Raw genomic sequence first — 17,297 nt, 5'->3', positions numbered from 1 at the left:
GAGTATGTGACCGTGGAAAAGCGTAACCACGAGTGTTTTGTACTTGCTTTTGTTACAGGAAAAAAAATAAAAATTCCTTTGCTTACTGGGAGTATTTCGAACATGGCGTGAGCCGCTCCCGTGATTTTGTGGACCTAATATGCTTATAAACGACTCCAGTGACGACAAACAAACTGCATGAGACAAGGCAGACGATATCACGCATTCATAGCAAACCCCTTTCAAAACGCGCGCGCACTGACGTCACGGGTCCGGCGCTTTGGCAGAGTGATACACTACATGAGGTGGTGCCGTTCTTGAGTTGTAACCATGTTGTAACCGAGTGTAGGCGGCAGCAACCTGTCATCGCCCGGCAACCTGTCATCTCTAGCGTCTGGCCTGTCGCCGTGCCACATACGGCCGATTCATCGCCTCACGCTTCGAACACGCCTTTCTCCGCGGTGGGCTGTCTAGAGAAACAAAAGTTTTCTTTGTGTTCTTTTTTTTACTCGCGGCCTCATCATGATCTACGACCTGCGTTCTTTCTATCTCACGTGCGGCGCGTTCACCGCTCTCTTTGCGTCTTTTCTCCTGGGCGCTCTGTCTCGAGTGCCCCTTTTCTTTTTCTATTATTTAGCTTTGGGAATCATCGCCGTGCGCTAGGCGCGTGCCTTTACTGTCACGTGCGGCAGGTTCAACGCTCCCTTCTTGTTCGTAGTAACTATTTTCCACGAGGCGCCGCTTCGATTTTTCCAGTTCTATCTTCTTTCGCAATTCTTCTATCTCTGAATCCAATCTCTGATGCACTTTGCGGCTCTCTTCATCTATTAATTGGAAAATCTTCTCTTTGTTCAAACTTTGCGTTTGAACCAACATCAACAAGCTTCCCAAATCCATTCTCGCAGCTGGTAATACGCGTGACAGGACCCGATGGAAATGTCCTGTATTGGGATAAATCAATCCTGGCAAGCTCGCCAATTGTTTTTTATTGTCACGTAAATGGATAGTTGGGTTGTCTAGACCAGCTCAGAGAGATGGACGCAGAAAAGCCGTTGACATGTTTGACAGATTGTGTGTGTTGCGTGCGTGCGTGTTGTCACGTGAACGGATGGTGGGGTGGTCTTTACCAGCTCGGAGCAATGGACACAGGGAAGCCGTTGACTTGGTTAACAACATAACACTCAATAATTAAACTACACACAACCGATAAACACTCAAACCTCTACAATCCCAAAATACAACTCACATACAAGCCCCTAACTCAACAGCTCAATGTACAATTCCAATCAAACCCCAAAAGACTCTACAATACTACACCTTTAGTCCAAATTCACTCATTACGTCAAGTCCTACTTCATCTCTTTCTCACTAAAACTCCCTAGTTGTATCCTACGAATATGTCCCTAATGGACTGGCCTACCCCGGTCGTCGGCGCTGACGTGTCGCACCCTTGCGTGGCCGTGACTCCGTGGTAGCCGTCGTCTCGCTTCGTCGGTGCCGGCGTTCGATGCGCGCGGTCACTCGTTGGACGGCGTGGACTCCGCGCGTCTGACTTCTTTCCTCTGCGGCGACCCACTGGTGGCCGCCCTCGCTGGAGGTCCTCGATGGCGGCGTTCGACGCGCGCGGTCATCCCTTCGGCGGCGCGCTTCCTCGGTGGCTACCCCCTGGTAGCCGCTGCCGCTGGAGGTCTCAGGTAGGCTTGGCACGAACGCCGCCTTTCGGGGTCGTCTCATGGATGCTGGCCGCTGGTGCCCGACCGATGCCGCTGGGGCCACGAAGACACAGGTTCGTGGTGCACCGAGGATGACGGTGCCGATGCGCAGTCGGCCCGCTCCCGCCCAGGCTCAGATGGCGTGGTCGATGGCCTGGCCGCGTCCCCCTGGCTCGTTCCGTGAAGCTCACGTGCTCCGGCCGCCTCCTGGTTGTCTTCTGTTTCTTGCCTCCCCACTCTCTTCGTGCGCCCCGCTTTTATACCTCCGGGATCTCCCGTGGCGCACTCCCATTGGCTTCTCGCCTCTGCTATGTCCTTATATGGCCATCTCGCCACTTGTCCCCTGCGTGGCCTCCCCTGATTGGCAGAACAGTGTGCTGCCACCTTTTCCCAGGATTCCTTGGTGCGTCGGCGCTGGCGCTTGCTGATTGGCGCGTTCATGGCGCGCACTTCAAAATTCTCGTTCTTTTGTTCTTCCCTTCTATTTTTCGGGGTTTTCATGCATCCCATCTCGGGGGGTGGTGCCCTGACACATGACACGTGTGTGTGTTAGTATGCGTGTGCGTACGTGTGCATGTGTGTGTCCAATGACCCCCATTCTCCCCGTTTTTTCCTATCAACTTTCGACGCGAACGCGTCTCGCGATGGCGCGTGCGGGCACATGACGGTGCAGTTTAGGATTAAGCTCCGGCTTTGCTCTGTGCAAGGCTGGCGCCGATTACGGAGGGGGACGGGGGAAAGAGGGAGGGAGGGGGTGCCAGCCATTTCGTTTCCATGAGGGGGTCGGCGCTAAAGTAAAGCGGTTACGTGCTAGCGCGACCGCACGGCGCCGCCTCTCTCCCCCGCCTTGTCTCTGTCAAGCCCTCAAGGCCAAGCCTGCCGTTTCGATCCTTTCGTGGCGGTGTTTTGCTGGGGCCGAGTTCTCTAAAACGACGGGGCGTCGCTTTGAAACGACGGGGTGGCGCCATGCAAATGCATGTGTTCTGGGGTTGTGGCCGTCGCTTTGAGGAAGGTGGGCACACAGTGAGAGCCGCAGAAAAGCACTGCGGCAAGGGCGCGAAGCGACAAGTGAAACGATGGGGGGCAGTGGGCGTCGCTTCGCGCCCTTGCCACAGTGCTTTTCTGCGGCTCTCACTGTGTGCCCACCTTCCTCAAAGCGACGGCCACAACCCCAGAACACATGCATTCGCATGGCGCCACCCCGTCGTTTCAAAGCGACGCCCGTTTTTTAGAGAATTCGGCCCTGGACACCACTCGGTGCCTTTCATGCCGAAAAATTATCGGCTCACGTTGGCGTTCAAAGCCGGCGAGTTGCTCTGGTAACGCCTGCAGAGGGCGCTACCGCCGCTATCAGCCGATTTCGAAGCTTGTCAAAGAGGAATCGGTGGTGGCGAGGGGAATAACAGTTGTGAAAGCGGTGTCAGCAGTGGCGAGGAGTAGAGGACAAATTGGGCTCGCATTATTGTGGGCTGCGTTTTAGGTTATACGGTACGCAAAATTAGAGAAAACTCGCTAACCAAGGGGACAGTAGAAACGCAGCTATCAACTTATTTATTACAAGTGCAATATTTGCATAGACATCACGAGGGACAGCAAGATGCCTCAATAACAAGCTTCAAGAACACCGCTACACATGCCAGCAAACTCCCCCCTCAGGCAATCTGTCGCTGCACTGCATTATTGAGAGAGCAGCCCAGTGTTTGAAATTACTTCAGTGATGGCAAAATAACAGGTCAACCACACGCGAAATTTCGGAAGTCTTTCACATATCAAGCGAGCAGAACGCATGCGTGAGCTCATGCTCGGTCATGCTGACCGCGCTTGAATTAGACTTACTAAAAAGCAGCTTAGAGAGAGTCGAAAAAAGGAAGTAAATTTAAAAGCACCCAGTACGCGGGTTCGATTCCCGGCCGCGACATCCACTTTTCTGGCGGACGCGGAAAGCAAAAACGCCTGTTTTTTTCGAGATTTAGGTGCACGTTAAGGATCTGGAAGTGGTCAAAACTAATCCGGAGCCCCCCACTATGGCGCGCCTAATACCCTGTGTAGTTTCGGCGTGTTAAACCCCATAAATCAAAAGCGTCACGCATAGAATACTCTGCTACTCAAAAATTAAACAAAAGAAAAGTGCCTCTTACCAGCTTACAATGCTTTGCCGCCTATCACCAGTGAGTTATAGCGAAAAGTTTTCCCACCCTTGCCCCCCCCCCCCCTATCTTGCATCATTTCGGACGTGTTTGGTCTCCAAGTAAATATTGTACTTCTAATAAATCAAATTATAGTTGCGCTCGCACTGTCCACTTCGTGTGTTTTAATTTTTTGTACCATGCAACCTAAAGCGCACTCAACAAAACGAAGCTGAAATTCATTTTATATATAGAGGGCGCAATAATTGGCCTAGCAAAGTGGCAGACGCCACTGCCTGGACTCTACCGTTAGAGCTAAAAGGTTGTCGCCACAGAGAAATATTTGTGAGCTGTTGCGCTTAGCAGCCGCATTGCCGCTTTGGTAGGTTACATGTTACTTTGTTTTTCATAAAAAAAATGCGTCATAGTTATCATCAAAACGTTGCCTCAATCATCAAAATACGGCGTTATAGTTACTTCATCCATTTACCGCACACGTGAGCTAGCGCTTTACAAGGAACGCCCGGCGTCGTCCACGCTTGGCCGTGACGCTGGCAAAAAAAATTCCAAGAAAACAGTTCATGTGCGCCCGCCCCTCAAGGGGTAGCACAAGACAGCTCGCGATACAGACGCCCAGTTCACGAAGTTTGGAACTCCAGGCCGCCCTGGACCCCTGCCCCAAGTGTCGGAGCGCCCCCGGCATCGACGGGGTTACGTACCAGATGTTGCGAAACCTGGAAGACACCCCGCGGAGGCCTCTCCTGCGCCTCTTTAACCGAGTGTGGAGGGCGGGTGTCCTTCCAGCATCCTGGCTGGTGGGACTGGTATCACCCATCCTGAAGGTGGGCAAGCCACCCATTGAGCCAGCATCCTACCAGCCAGTGTCTCTCACGTCGGCGGCCGGCAAGCCCATGGAAAGCACCATCCTGGCCCACCGGCAGTGGATAGCTGACCAGCGTGGCGTCTTCCTGGAGCAGCAGAGTGACTTCAGGCGACACCGCAGTACTGATTCACTGGGTGACGTCGTCTCCATGCTGGAGCAGGCGCGCCACGACAAGGAGGTGCCCGACCTCGTCTTCCCTGACATCAGCTCGGCGTTCGACTCTGTCACGCACACCACCATCCTGGAATTCTAGGACAGCATGGGCGCCATGGCGCACCTTTAGAAGCTATGTACATGCGTTTCTGGCTGGCCGGACCCTTCTGGTAAAGGTCGGCCGGGCGACCCAGTAGCCCACGAGACGTCCGCTCTGGGGTGCCCTAGGGGAGCGTGCTGGGCTCGTTCCTGTTCAACTTGGTGCTGGCTCCCTTGCCAGACTGCTTCCCTGTGTGCTCCGGAAACCAGTGGGAATTGCAGTTTAAGCGGGCGACGTCGCCATCTGGACGCACGGGCCAACAAGACAGCTATCCAAGGTGAAGGCGTGCCTCCAGGAGGTGCTGGGGGCGGTCGCAGACTTCCTGAGAAGCCGTGGCCTGCAGGTGTGCGAGGCCAAGACAAAGGCCATGATGTAGCACCCACGTGGCTACCAGGCACGCAGGACAACACCCCCCTTAGCCTGATCGGCCAATGCCTCAGGGTCAAGTACCTGGGACTCCTCATTGACTGCCGGCTGACCTGTATACCAGCGGTGAGGGCACTCAGCAGCGCACGGTGGGAGTCCGGCGGGGCGTGCAGAGGCTGCTGGCATGAGGCCAGGGCTGCTCGCACTCCGTGGTCCTGCGAGTGCTTCATGGAATGGCGCCCTGGGCCTTCCTGTATGCCTGCCACTGGTACACCTGCAGCCACTGTGGTGGAAGAAGCTGGAGATGGACCAGTGCCCGGCCATATAAGCCTCTGCCTGGGCCTTCCGAGCACGTTCCTGGTTGCGGCTACCTACACAGAGGCCGGCACCTGGACCATCCAGATGCGGCCCTGTAAAAGGGGCTGCACCACATTCACTAGCTCCATAGCACACTGGACGGGGCAGCCCTTCTGCACCGCTACCGCTGCTGCCCCTACTCGCAGATGGGCATTCTCGCGTCCATCAACGAGGGTCACGTTGAGCTGCCGCAGCGTCCCCCCTCAAGAAACCACCACCTAGTACCGGGCGAGCTCTTCGCATCAGCACCACGCTCCCGGGTATTCGCAGCAAGCGGTCAACACCAAGCCAGGCTATCCATCAGGAGGTTGCTGCCCTGCTGCAGGACGAGACCGCCGCCCTCCTGCAGCTCTACACAGACCGCTTCCTGCAACCGTCCATGGGCAGAGCTGGAGCCGCCTGCACGGCAATGGAGCTCGGCACCGGTCGTGTGTGCCGCCTGCCCTCCCCCACCTCCTCCACCCATGTAGAGCTGGCCGGGCTGCATCTTGCTGCAGACCTGCTCGTGGAGAACGGCAACCAGATTCAGGGGGCCGTCATCTTCACCGACTCCCGGCCCGCTCTCTTGCGACTGCGAGCGGCGGACCAGCAGTCGAGCTCTAGCGGGTACGTGGAGCGGTCGCTGGCGGCGAAGCTTCACCTGGTGGAGTCCCGCGGTTGTGACCTGTTACACTGGTTGCCATCTCATGTCGGTATCACCTGCAATGAGGTGGCTGACGACCTGGCCAGAGGTGCTGCTCGCCATAATGGGGTCCCTGCCTCCAGCGACCTGAGGCCCTTCGACGCCGCACAACCCTTCCTGGCGCGGGAGGTGGAGACAACGCACCGCACCCTAGAGCCATCAGCAGCCAAGCTCGACAGGTCCTGCCAGGCCGCATCAGCAGGGATGCCCGCTCTATACTCCGCATGCTGCTCGATTTCTGCAACGTGGCAGCCCGCTAGCACCGACAAGGCCACCGGTCGTCGCCCGCATGTGCTGACTTCCCAGAGGCCGAGACGCTGGAGCACCTGCTCTGCTCCTGCCGCCAGCACGATGCCCCGCGAGCAGAGCTTCGGGCCGCACTCCAGCGTCTCGGGCTGCCCAGCCACACCCTGATGAACCTTCTTTTCCCGGCGCGCCCCAAATCCATGCGGCGGGAAGCAGTTCGGCTTGTCCTGGCCTTCCTCCAGGAGACCAACCTCACCCAACGGCTGTAGACCAATGCCTGTCGGCCAGCCTTACGCGGTCCTTATCTCTTTCTTTCCTCTTTCTCTGTCCCCATTTGTTCCCACCGATCCCCTTTCATTCCCCTTCTCCCCTTCCCCTGGAGTGGGTTGTATGCTGGTGAACTCCCCAATAAGTTCAAAATATCCGCAGTCCACTTCTCTTCCACTTGATGTATCAATAAAGCACTCACTCGGTTATCACCTGTGGACAAAACGATGCGGGTCTGCCAGTCATGCATGAAGATGACAATGATATAAATGGATATGACAATGACTACTACTACCACAACAGTGAAAAGCGACGATACAACAGATGAATAAACAATTTCAAACCTAATGCAATGCGTGGTGGTTCTTACTTAGAAAGACAGTGCTAAAATAAAAAGAAATCATCCAGGTTCGTTGTGGTTCAAGCCTTGCGCGACTTAGTGCAAGCTTCACCATTTTTTATGTAAATTTTTCTATTCCTCACTAATGGCGTCGTCGTCTGTGTAAAAACACTGTAGGAAAGCCAACTTTACACAGTGGGTTTCCGAGAACGATGATAATGATAATCGAAGGCACATCAAGCGTCTCAAGAAAAACCTTTCCCGTGATGAGAATTGAACCTGGCAATCCCACGATATGAAGCTGACGTTTATCCGATTGCGCGATTCCGACACGTTGAATCAGTTTGGACTTTAAACTGTGACTTTGACTCAAGTTGCATGGGAGAAAGATTCGCGTTTTAATTCTTGAATAGAGGTTTTTTCTCAGTGGATGAAGTTGCTTGGAGTTAATGATTGTTTTGGTGCATGCCTCATAGCCAGTGTGAAGGTTCTCTCCTAAAACACCCACATTTTCCTCGATTCACGTAACGGCATCATTGTGGTGTCGGTGTCTATAGGGCCGCATTGAAGGTTTCCACAAAATGGAACGATTCAAGGGGTTTACAAACAAAGCGAAGTTAAAACTCCCGTGCTGCAAAGAAACAAAGTGATTTTGATTGTGAATTAGTGGTGGTTGTGAGTGAGCATGATAGGGGAATGGGAGTGGCGAGTGCGGGTGAGTGGAGGAAGCGAGTGGTGATTGCGAGTGAGTGTGAGTGGCCATATCAAGTGGTGAGTGCGAGTGCGAAGCAGTGTAAGTGGCAAATGCGAGTGCTGAGCGTGAGTGCAAGTGGTGACGACGAGTGGTGAGCGTGAGTGAGTGTGAGTGGTGACGACGAGTGGTGAGCATCAGTGCGTGTGAGTGGTGACGACGAGTGGTGAGCGTGAGTGCGAGTGAGTGCGAGTGGTGACGACGAGTGGTGAGCGTGAGCACGAGTGAGTGCGAGTGGTGGAGACGAGTGGGGAGCGTGAGTGCAAGTGAGTGCGTTAGGATACATATATTTTTAGAGTGAGTGTGAGTGAGTGGCATCCAGTTTTGCCGAGCTATGATGGCCATGAAAACTGTGTGTGGGCCACGTCAGCCGGACAACGGTGTGTGGCGGAAGTGGAACTGCGAGCGAAGAAATCCGCACTTTAGAAAGCATGATTTTTTTCCCTCGTCGTAAAGTTCTCTCGCATTTAGCAAGAGCAATCGTTCTAGGTGACCGCGTAATGCGACTTTTCTACCGGGCAGACAGAACGAAATGGATCGTCCTCGTAAAATCATGTTGAAAATTTCGCTTCTTCGCCGATGGGGCACCTTGTTTTCATTTTAGGTGCGCTAAATACCCCGTCCTTGCTTCTAATACGCATACCTTCGCGCGCCTGTTGCTCCGAAGCGTGCAGCAAAGTCGTATACCCTTTGCAAAAAAAGTATTCCACGAAAAGTTATCCTTACGCTCGTATTTCAAAGAACTAAGTCAAAGAACTACAACAGATGAACAACACCCTTCGTCTCCAGCACCGCGGAAGGCCTGATGATGCATGTGGAGTCACATTTACCAAGCCGGCATCGTCGTAAGAAACCAAAACAAACATGCGGTTGATCAACCTGCGCTACCGCCGCACCTCTACGCTGCCTCGCCGAAAGTGCGTTGCAGTTAAGCGGACTTACCGCCCGCTGTCTTGGGCCACGGTGGGTGCTCAATATAAAATTATTTTCACGTGTAAAACAGTACTCCGATTAAACTTCCTGAAATAAGTCCCCTTTGTACGCCCTTTCAAATGAGCCGGCCTGAGCCCGTATTTTTACATGAACCGCCACACAGCGCGGTAAGCGTCTGAACATGAGCAATTTTGCAAATTTTCAGTTAATTTCTTCATTGCACTAAAACTAGCAGCTTCCCGGGTTTCATATATTTCTTCCGCACTTACCGTTAACAATATAAACAATGTGTATAGCTTAATTGTCTCTACATAAGTTTCAATAGCTGTAAAAAATGTGTAAAAATTGCTGAGAAACGCTACTGTGCTTCACCGCTAATTCTTTTGAACAGCGCAAGTAGACGAGGACGAGAAGTGGACAGGACACAGCGCTTCTGTCCACTTCTCGTCCTCGTCTACTTGCGCTGTTCAAAAGAATGTCGTACCAACACGCCCAAGCTTATACCTTAGTTCACCGCTAAGCCTATTTTAAAACGCACTAGTAACGGTCAATGCCGTGTAGCAAGGAAGCGCGCTTCTTTTTCTATCACCTGTAATTATTTCGCGGCGCTCGGTAAATTATTTTACTTTTGGGAATTTTTTTTTCGCAACGTAGGTTTTTGTCACCGCGGCGAATTTCAAATGTCTGTAAGAGACAGAAAAAAAATTTCCCGCCAAAACTCGGCAATCAACAGCGGACGCAGGTGATCAACCATGAATTTTTATTGTGTAATCGGAGACGGTTGAGCGAACTCTGCGGGTCGTTTGGCGTGGAATGACCCTGAAGGGTTCCTGGAGTGACGTTTTGGCCGGTGTGTTCCCCGCCTAAACACACGAGCACCTTGCAGGGCTTCAGGAGCGACGTCAGTGGCCGGTGACGTCTTTCCTCTCTAAGTAAAGCTGTAGACTGGGCTAGTTGTTCACTCCTCTCAAAGCACGCGCACATTGCCGGTCGCCCCTTTAAAGGAGCCATGAAGACAAAATAAAAGTTGTGTTTATTAGAAAGACTGCGTAGTCCCGATAACAATGATACCAATATCGTCGCAATCTTCAAACAAATAACGGAGATATTAAAGAAAACGTGTGAAGCACTCGCGACCCCCTAGCCAATGTCCCGCAACTTTTCTATGACGTCACGGAACCTTGTTTGTGCGATTGGCGGCCACCTAACTGACCCGTCGCGACGACACATGACTGGACGTCTGTTGTGGGGCCTCTAGTTCCATTTGACCGCATCACTTGAATGCTAACGCGCAGTTAATGCACTGAAAATTGCGTTTTATTGGTGGCCCGTATAACGTCATTCTTGCTCATAACACGTCACTGTGGCGCAAAATTTGAAAGTTCTTAAATACTTCCTGCTTTTTTTCGTTAAAAAACATCTTTTGTGGCTCTAATGGAGCTGAGTGATATACTGAATCCTAGTTCTTTCAGATTAAACGAAGTTGTATTTTCTCTTCATGGCTCCTTAAGCGGAAGGGGGGGGGGGGGGGGGGGGGGGCGAGTGCACGCGCTTGATAGAATGCTTACAGAAAAAGGCTGTCACTCTTGTTTAATCGAAAACTATATCCCGAAGCAAACCGAGTTCAATATGTTTTTCATGTTTACGTAGTTCACCGTGTAGCTGTAGTAATATTGTGGAATTCTCGTCTGCTGCCTATGCATGGGCTTCTACGAGAGGAAAACGGTTAACCTTGTGTTTTGCGCAAACACAAGTCCTTCCAGGTTGGCGCAGTTCGGACAATTCCTGCTACCGGCAAGGCGCGTACGCTGATCAGCAATGTTTCAACAACACAGCGGTTTATTCGCGCCGCTGACAAAAATTGATGTCGGATTGTAGAAAACCGACGCCAGGGACGAAGAGCGGGTGCTCCTTCCCGAGTATAGGCGGTGGTACGCTCACGACGGCCGCCCTCAACTGGGGTACCCGCAGGTGCTCTCGTCAGGAACCATGTCTGGAGACGGATGCCACAGACGACCTCCTAAGACCCGAGGATCCTTGCAGAAGGCCCAAGCGTGGCAGGGTCCCGTCCCGTCCGGTGCAGTCGTCAGCAGCGGAAGAAAACAGTCCCCGGGCTGGCGCTAGTTATAAAGAATTGTCTGGGCCACCGCGCATATTTCTGCGCAGGGGTAATCGCGCGGCCCCTTCCTGGCGTGCGCTGCTTCGACACTCGCATGTAAACACACGCACGTGTCTAAGCGTAAACTGGCAGTGTGGGTTCCGACAAGGTTTCGTCCTGCTAATTAGCTAATAAGTATGCTCAATCGTAAATAACAAAAAAAAACGTGTTTCGCTTCGATCACTTCATGGCTTGCGGACTTTTCGCTAGCCACCCTTCCTCGCAGATAAGTGGAAGGGCAGCGTATTTTTTAAGCGTTATTCCTACTTTAGACTCGGCGGCCACAAAGTCACGGCTGGGCTAAAACGGAGGTCTGCGCACAAACGCGTGCGCGCCGCCGCTCTAGCCCGGCCGTGATAAAGTAAGGCAAAAGCAAAAAAAAATCCCCCCACCTCCCCGAAGGGGATCGTGCGGAAATGCGAATGCATTGGGTGCACCGAATTCTTCTTTGCGGTATCGTTGCCGCGAGGGATTCGACTTCACCGACTTCCATCGCTATCAAGGCGCCAGTCGTCAAGCAGTCACGGAGAGAGGCGCGCGCTCCCTGCATTTATATGCGCAGCGAGCGGAGAGGGGTACGCGGAGAGGAGAGAGAGACCCGCGCCAGCCCGCGCGCGAGCTCTCTCTCCGCCCCGAGCTCCGCGATGCGAGCGCCCTCACACGCCGAGCGCGCTCCTCCTCTCCACTCACTCTCCGCTACTCCGCCCGAGCTCCGCGATGCGAGCGCCCTCACACGCCGAGCGCGCTCCTCCTCTCCCCTTGCCCTCCGCTACTCCGCACCTGCTCCGGTTGCTAGGCGCGCGCCACAGCTGTTGCTAGGCGCACGCCGCTCAACGACGCAAGACAACCTGCGGCTAAGAAATGCATTCGCATTTAAAAACCATAATTTAACGTGTAGAGCACCGATCAGGCGAGAGAGACGGCACCAGACGTGTTGCCGCAACAGGAACTTGATTTTCTCTGCGCGTGGCTTGAACCCATCACCAACGTCGTCTACGCTCCATCATCATCAACATCAACAACCCAGGAGCAGTCCGAGCCACGCGGTGGATGGTGATGATGATGATGCCGCTACAAACAAAACTGGCCGCGTACTGCTTGCTTCATTGCAAAAGCCGTGGGAAGACGACCCCGCACGTCACTCCGCTCCCACCCGTCACGCTATTCCATATTCAATGTAATTCAATTTTCCCGCTTGATGATAATGATGACTAGCGGCTTTCCCTTTGAATCGGGACATCGGTTCTCAGCAACCGACTTGACTGTTTTATTCCACTTACTTCCCGTACTCTTAGCTTACCTAATATATTTGCCTCCCCACAGCTCCCCAACCCCCGTTTTAAACTCATCGCTCCCGCCTCAATCTTTTTCTTCCCCCTCTGATCAAAACTCTCATCCGTATGACTACTCCCCCTACGTACCCATCCCTTCCCTACTTTTCCTCCACCAACATTCCAGTCGCCTCTTCGTCACCTGTATGGCCCTAAAGTTGAGGCGCCCCCTCACCCCAAACCCTAAAGCCTCCGCGAGCGTTGTTTTCCCATCGCCCCACGGCGATGTGCCTTCGCGTGGTGTCGATGATGATGATGATGATGATGATGATGAAGATTACAGTCAAACCCGGCTATAACGAACCCGGATAGAGCGAATTATGCTATATATCGAACAAAAATAATTCAGTTACGGAAATACATGGGAAACATATTCCTTATAACGAAGTTCACATCCGATATATCGAACTCTGCACGCCTAGAATGGCCGCCGAAATGCATGGTCTCGGAGCGGCGATTGAGATGTGAATTGGCCGCGACCACGGAGCAAGAGCCCCGACTGAGACATTGCGCCTCGAAGGGAGCGACGTGATGTCCGACACTTTCCGTAACTGTTTCCGACGCGCGCGACTCACGATGGAACCCGCCCAGGCAGTGAGTCCGGTCGAAGACCGGCAGCATTGGTGAACTGTGGGAAGAGCTCGCAAATGTTCCCGATGATGTCCCGAGTGAAAGCCGTCCGACGCTGATAATGAAGCGCTTTCCGCAGTCGATGTGCTCCGACTTTGGAGGACGCGGACTCGAACTGGTGCAAACAATTTTTCGTGTAGAGAATGCTATGCTAGTTGAAGCCGCCAAAACGAAAGTGAGAAGAAAAATCACCGCTTTTTTTTTTTTTTTGCAAAGTAGGCAATTGGAGCCGAAAGTAGCTTATTACTTGCAATATATGGATTATTTTGGGTATGGTAATGGCTACTTTACTGTGTTCATTTCTGCATGCGGGGATGGTGGAGTTGAGGAGGGGGGAGTGGGGGGGCTTCCGCGGATCGCGAACTCGTAACAATAAGCTCGTTATAGGCAGGTTTGGCTATATCGAACTATTGGATATATCGAACTAATCACGGTGCATATTGCAGTTCGCTATAAACGGGTTTGACTGTAGTGGCCTTCCCTTTGAATCGGGACGTCGGTTGTCAGCAACCGACTTGACTGTTTTATTCCTTTGATTGATAATGGTATCCCCTATAAATGTAACAAGCTAATGACGTGTCATCTTATCAAAGAAACTAATATATCTATGTTTAATTTTGTTCGTTCAATTCTAGCGCTGCTCTTAGGGCAGGCCCAAAGCACTTCTTTCTGTCAGATGTGGTAGCTTTCCTAGGCCATATTCCCCTCCCCGCTTTTCGTCCACCAGTATTCTAATGTTCTTTTAGTCTTTGCGACTGCCTTGAAGTCAACTCCTTCTGTGCTACCCTTAGAAACTAGAGCTTATGGAAGCCGAATATTCCCTTCATGTACATTTGGATGGATACCCTCACATTCTAACACTATGTGCAGCCTAGTTTCTGTTTCTTTTCCGCAGACCACGCGTACCTATCGGTTTGTGCATACTTCCCCACAAAGCTCTTAGTTGTTAGGCATCCTGCTCTAGCCTCAAAAAGCAAAGCACTGCCCCTTCAAGTACAGTAGAAATTTAGAGGCGAAGCCCCATAGGGGCTGGGGCTGCTGGCGTCTCCTGTCGTTGTCGTCGTAATCGTCGTCTCATGTAGTGACGGTAGTAAAACATCGGGAAACTCGTTTATGCCTCGCGCTAGAACGGAGCGCGCACTAAAAAAAGCACCGGGACACTCGTTTACGTCACTCGCTGGAGCGCTTCGTAACGGGTACTAAAAATCTTTCGCTGATACTATACTCAAACGACGCAGTGAAACATCCCCCTCCCGAGGGGCACGATCAAATGCAGAGCATTTCCGGGGGCGCACGACGTTAAGTAGTTTGCGTTACGTTAATGTTGTTGACGAGAGAGCGCTCGTCAGCAGTAATTTGAATGAGTCAACGATATAAGGAGCGTTCGTAGCGTCCCATTCTGTGTCGGCTTTGTGGCGCAGTGGGTAGAGCACCATGTACATTGCCTTCCGCCCGCAGGGTCGAGGGATCGAAACCTGGCGCCGGATAGTATTTTCTTTTATATAGTGTAGGGGGAGGGGTGCGGACTACGACGGGACAACGCGGGTGACATCGTGAGTTACTGTAATGCTCTGTATTTAAAAATTGTCCACGTATCTGCTCCTTTCGTTGCAAATGTAGACGCAAGACGATAGTCGACTGGCGCCCCTGGCAAGTAAATGCATCCCTTCTCTTTCCCGCTCAATTTTCATGCTGTACCTCCGGTCTCAACCTTTCGTTGCTGCCGCCGTTTGATTTTGTCCGATTCCGCCAGGTAGCGCTGGCAACAGAAGGCGACGGTTTCGGCAGTTGAGGTAGTATTTTATTTGCTATCGCAAAAAACGAGCATCCGTAATTTTTTTAAAATAAAGGAACACTGCAAATATCATTCATGTATCGGTTTTCTGCCTTATATTTGCGCAATGTTTTGTTCTTGTTCAACAATGTTGACAAGTATGAACAATAACACCGGACTTAGACGTTCAGATTTGGCTGTGAGTGTATAAGACTACTGCGCAGCATCAGTTTTGGTTTAACCGTCTGGCTGAATCAAGTGACAGACAGACAGACAGACGAAAATTTTCCAGTTCAAGTAGCCCAAGAAAGACAATCGTCTTTAAAAAACACCCTGGCACTCGTTTACGCCTCGCGCTTGAGCGCTTTGTAACGCGTACTAAAAAAAAAAAAAAAACTCCGGGACACTCCTTTATGCCTCGCACTCGAGAGCTTCGGGATTCAAAGACAAAATAATTTTATAGCAAAGCTGTATACCTCTACCCCCCAAGCGGTTTCATATCCTTTGGCAAAAACGCCAAGGCGCCAAGAATACACTTGCACACACATGCTTCGCCCCTAACCAGGTTTCACGTTAGTAGAGATATGGCCTGGGATTTTTTTTTTCGTGTCCAATTATTTGGTCCGGGACTTTTTCTTCATTTTATTTGTTTCTATCTGCTTTGTTTCTTTTTGTACTTTTGCCTTCGCATTGCTCGAGCGTTATCTGTTGGGAAAGCGCGAATCCTTTTCTTTTGATCTCTTTTATTTGCTTGCCCATAGCAGCTTTGAGCAGTTCCGGAGCATCCCAAAACTGCTCCCGCCATAAAAATTATATGTGGGCATAAAATACGGGCCGCTTGGAAAAGCTCAGACCTGCTATAAGCAGGCAAATGAAGAGACCGTTTATTTTCTGTGTCTTGTTCTGCGTGGAACAGGACGAGCGGGAGCTCTGTTCTTTTCGTGCTTACTTTTCTCTCGCTATCAGAGCCTTTCTGCGCCATTTTCACACTTTTTTTACTTGCTGTCGTAACAAGAACAGAATGTGCGTATTAAGAACTGAAAGAACCGGGATGCTCCCTTGGTACTACACATTTTGCCCCAAATGTGCCCGAGTTTTCTTCTGCGCGCAAATAATGGGGAGACGTATTACGCCGGCAGGTTTAGTACTGTGGACGTTTTCTGCTTCTTTTTCAAATTTAGCTGAAAACTGAATCGAGGGACCGACAGACAGATCAGAAAGACTATCGTCTTCAAAAATTCGCGCCACTCACGTGGTGGCGCTAGCTACTGCACCTCACGCACGAGAAAATGCCCTCCCCAGAGTCAAGTGATTGCATTCACCTAGCAACGTAGCAAACTTGCATCCGGTGACGTCACTTTCGCGCTAATCTAGTCGACGAGCGAGCGAACGAGCGTCGGAGAGAAGTTGTGCTCGTGCTTGCATTTGTAAACATATGTGACTCGGTGTTCGGTTACCTTTGGGATAGAAACGTTCTCTTCTCCGCGTGCCGTAAGAGCTTCGCGACTTCCTCGTGGAACCGATCCCACCCAAGGGCTCAGGTGAGTCGCATCGCGTCACAAAGCGTTCCCCCATTGCAAGGAGTGCTCGCGCTACTTCGAGCTGGGCTCGTGCCGGTTTTTAGGGCATTTGCTGCGCTTTTTAGGCTTAGTTTTGGATAGTTGTTTTGACTCTTGGCTGGGTTCCGAAGGATCGCCTGTCGGAGCTTTAAGCAAAGTTCGTTGTTTCCGCTTTATTGGGTCTACCGGCAAAGCTCACTGAGCGGAGGCCGCTCTCAAATGATCGCCGGCGGCGTGCAGAGCAGCCACGTCGTCGACTCCTGATGCGCTTAATAAGTGCGTGAATTATTTCACTTGGACGAGCGGCGTCGGCATTTGAAAGGACGTGGCCGGCGTACTTCGCAAGCGCGGCCGCTTGCCTTCGTAAACATGTGCGCTTGGCGTCGTTTTGTGTGGCTTCACATCATGTGCGATACATAAACAGCGGAAAAGAAAGATTAAACCGCGAACATGTGTGCCATTTAACAAAAATAAAGCTGCGTCAAACAACGTCCACCGCTTGTCTTGCTCGCGTCTCCTTGCAGGTATTTTTTAACTTCTCGGTGTCTCGTGCAATGCTTCTTAAACACTGTGTTTTGTTTCGTTTCGGTTTAGTTCGTTTTCTTTCTCAAACCCATCTCTGTTGCCCGATTCACGGTTGCACCGGTATAAATACCACTATCCTGGCTTCGTGTGGATGGTTTCCGTTCGTTTATTGAGCTACACTTTTTTACCTGTCACTCCTCCCGACCAACAGGCGTACGTTTTTGATATCGCAACGCCGTATCGAACAATTTCAAAGAAAAAAAAACCCGCAACCAACCAGTTGCGACAAAACCGGTCGCACATTTATATCGCCCGGACTACGCGGAAGGCAGCTTTCTACGCAAAAATTGGTCGTCGCGTTTCTAGGACGCGCAAGCGCCCGACACCTGTTCGCGCCGCGACCTTGCTCGCAGTAGCCGGCGATC

General features: G+C 51.8%; 1 protein-coding gene across 1 annotated transcript in view; it reads left to right on the top strand.

The window, feature by feature from the left end:
• The first annotated feature begins 16,167 nt into the window (after positions 1-16,167).
• The window catches only part of LOC144177837 (uncharacterized protein C14orf119-like), a 47,212-nt gene continuing 46,082 nt past the window's right edge, over positions 16,168-17,297 (top strand). Inside the window, exon 1 of the mRNA XM_077705420.1 lies at positions 16,168-16,329. The gene's annotated coding sequence lies outside the window, so the exon portion shown is untranslated. The remainder of the gene's footprint in view (positions 16,330-17,297) is intronic.

Source organism: Haemaphysalis longicornis, unplaced genomic scaffold, assembly GCF_048455015.1.
Source record: "Haemaphysalis longicornis isolate Haplotype H1 unplaced genomic scaffold, Haemaphysalis longicornis Haplotype H1 scaffold_32, whole genome shotgun sequence".
Classification (NCBI taxonomy): domain Eukaryota; kingdom Metazoa; phylum Arthropoda; class Arachnida; order Ixodida; family Ixodidae; genus Haemaphysalis; species Haemaphysalis longicornis.
Note: the sequence above shows the minus strand (reverse complement) of the source record. Positions and strands in the feature narration are given on the sequence as shown.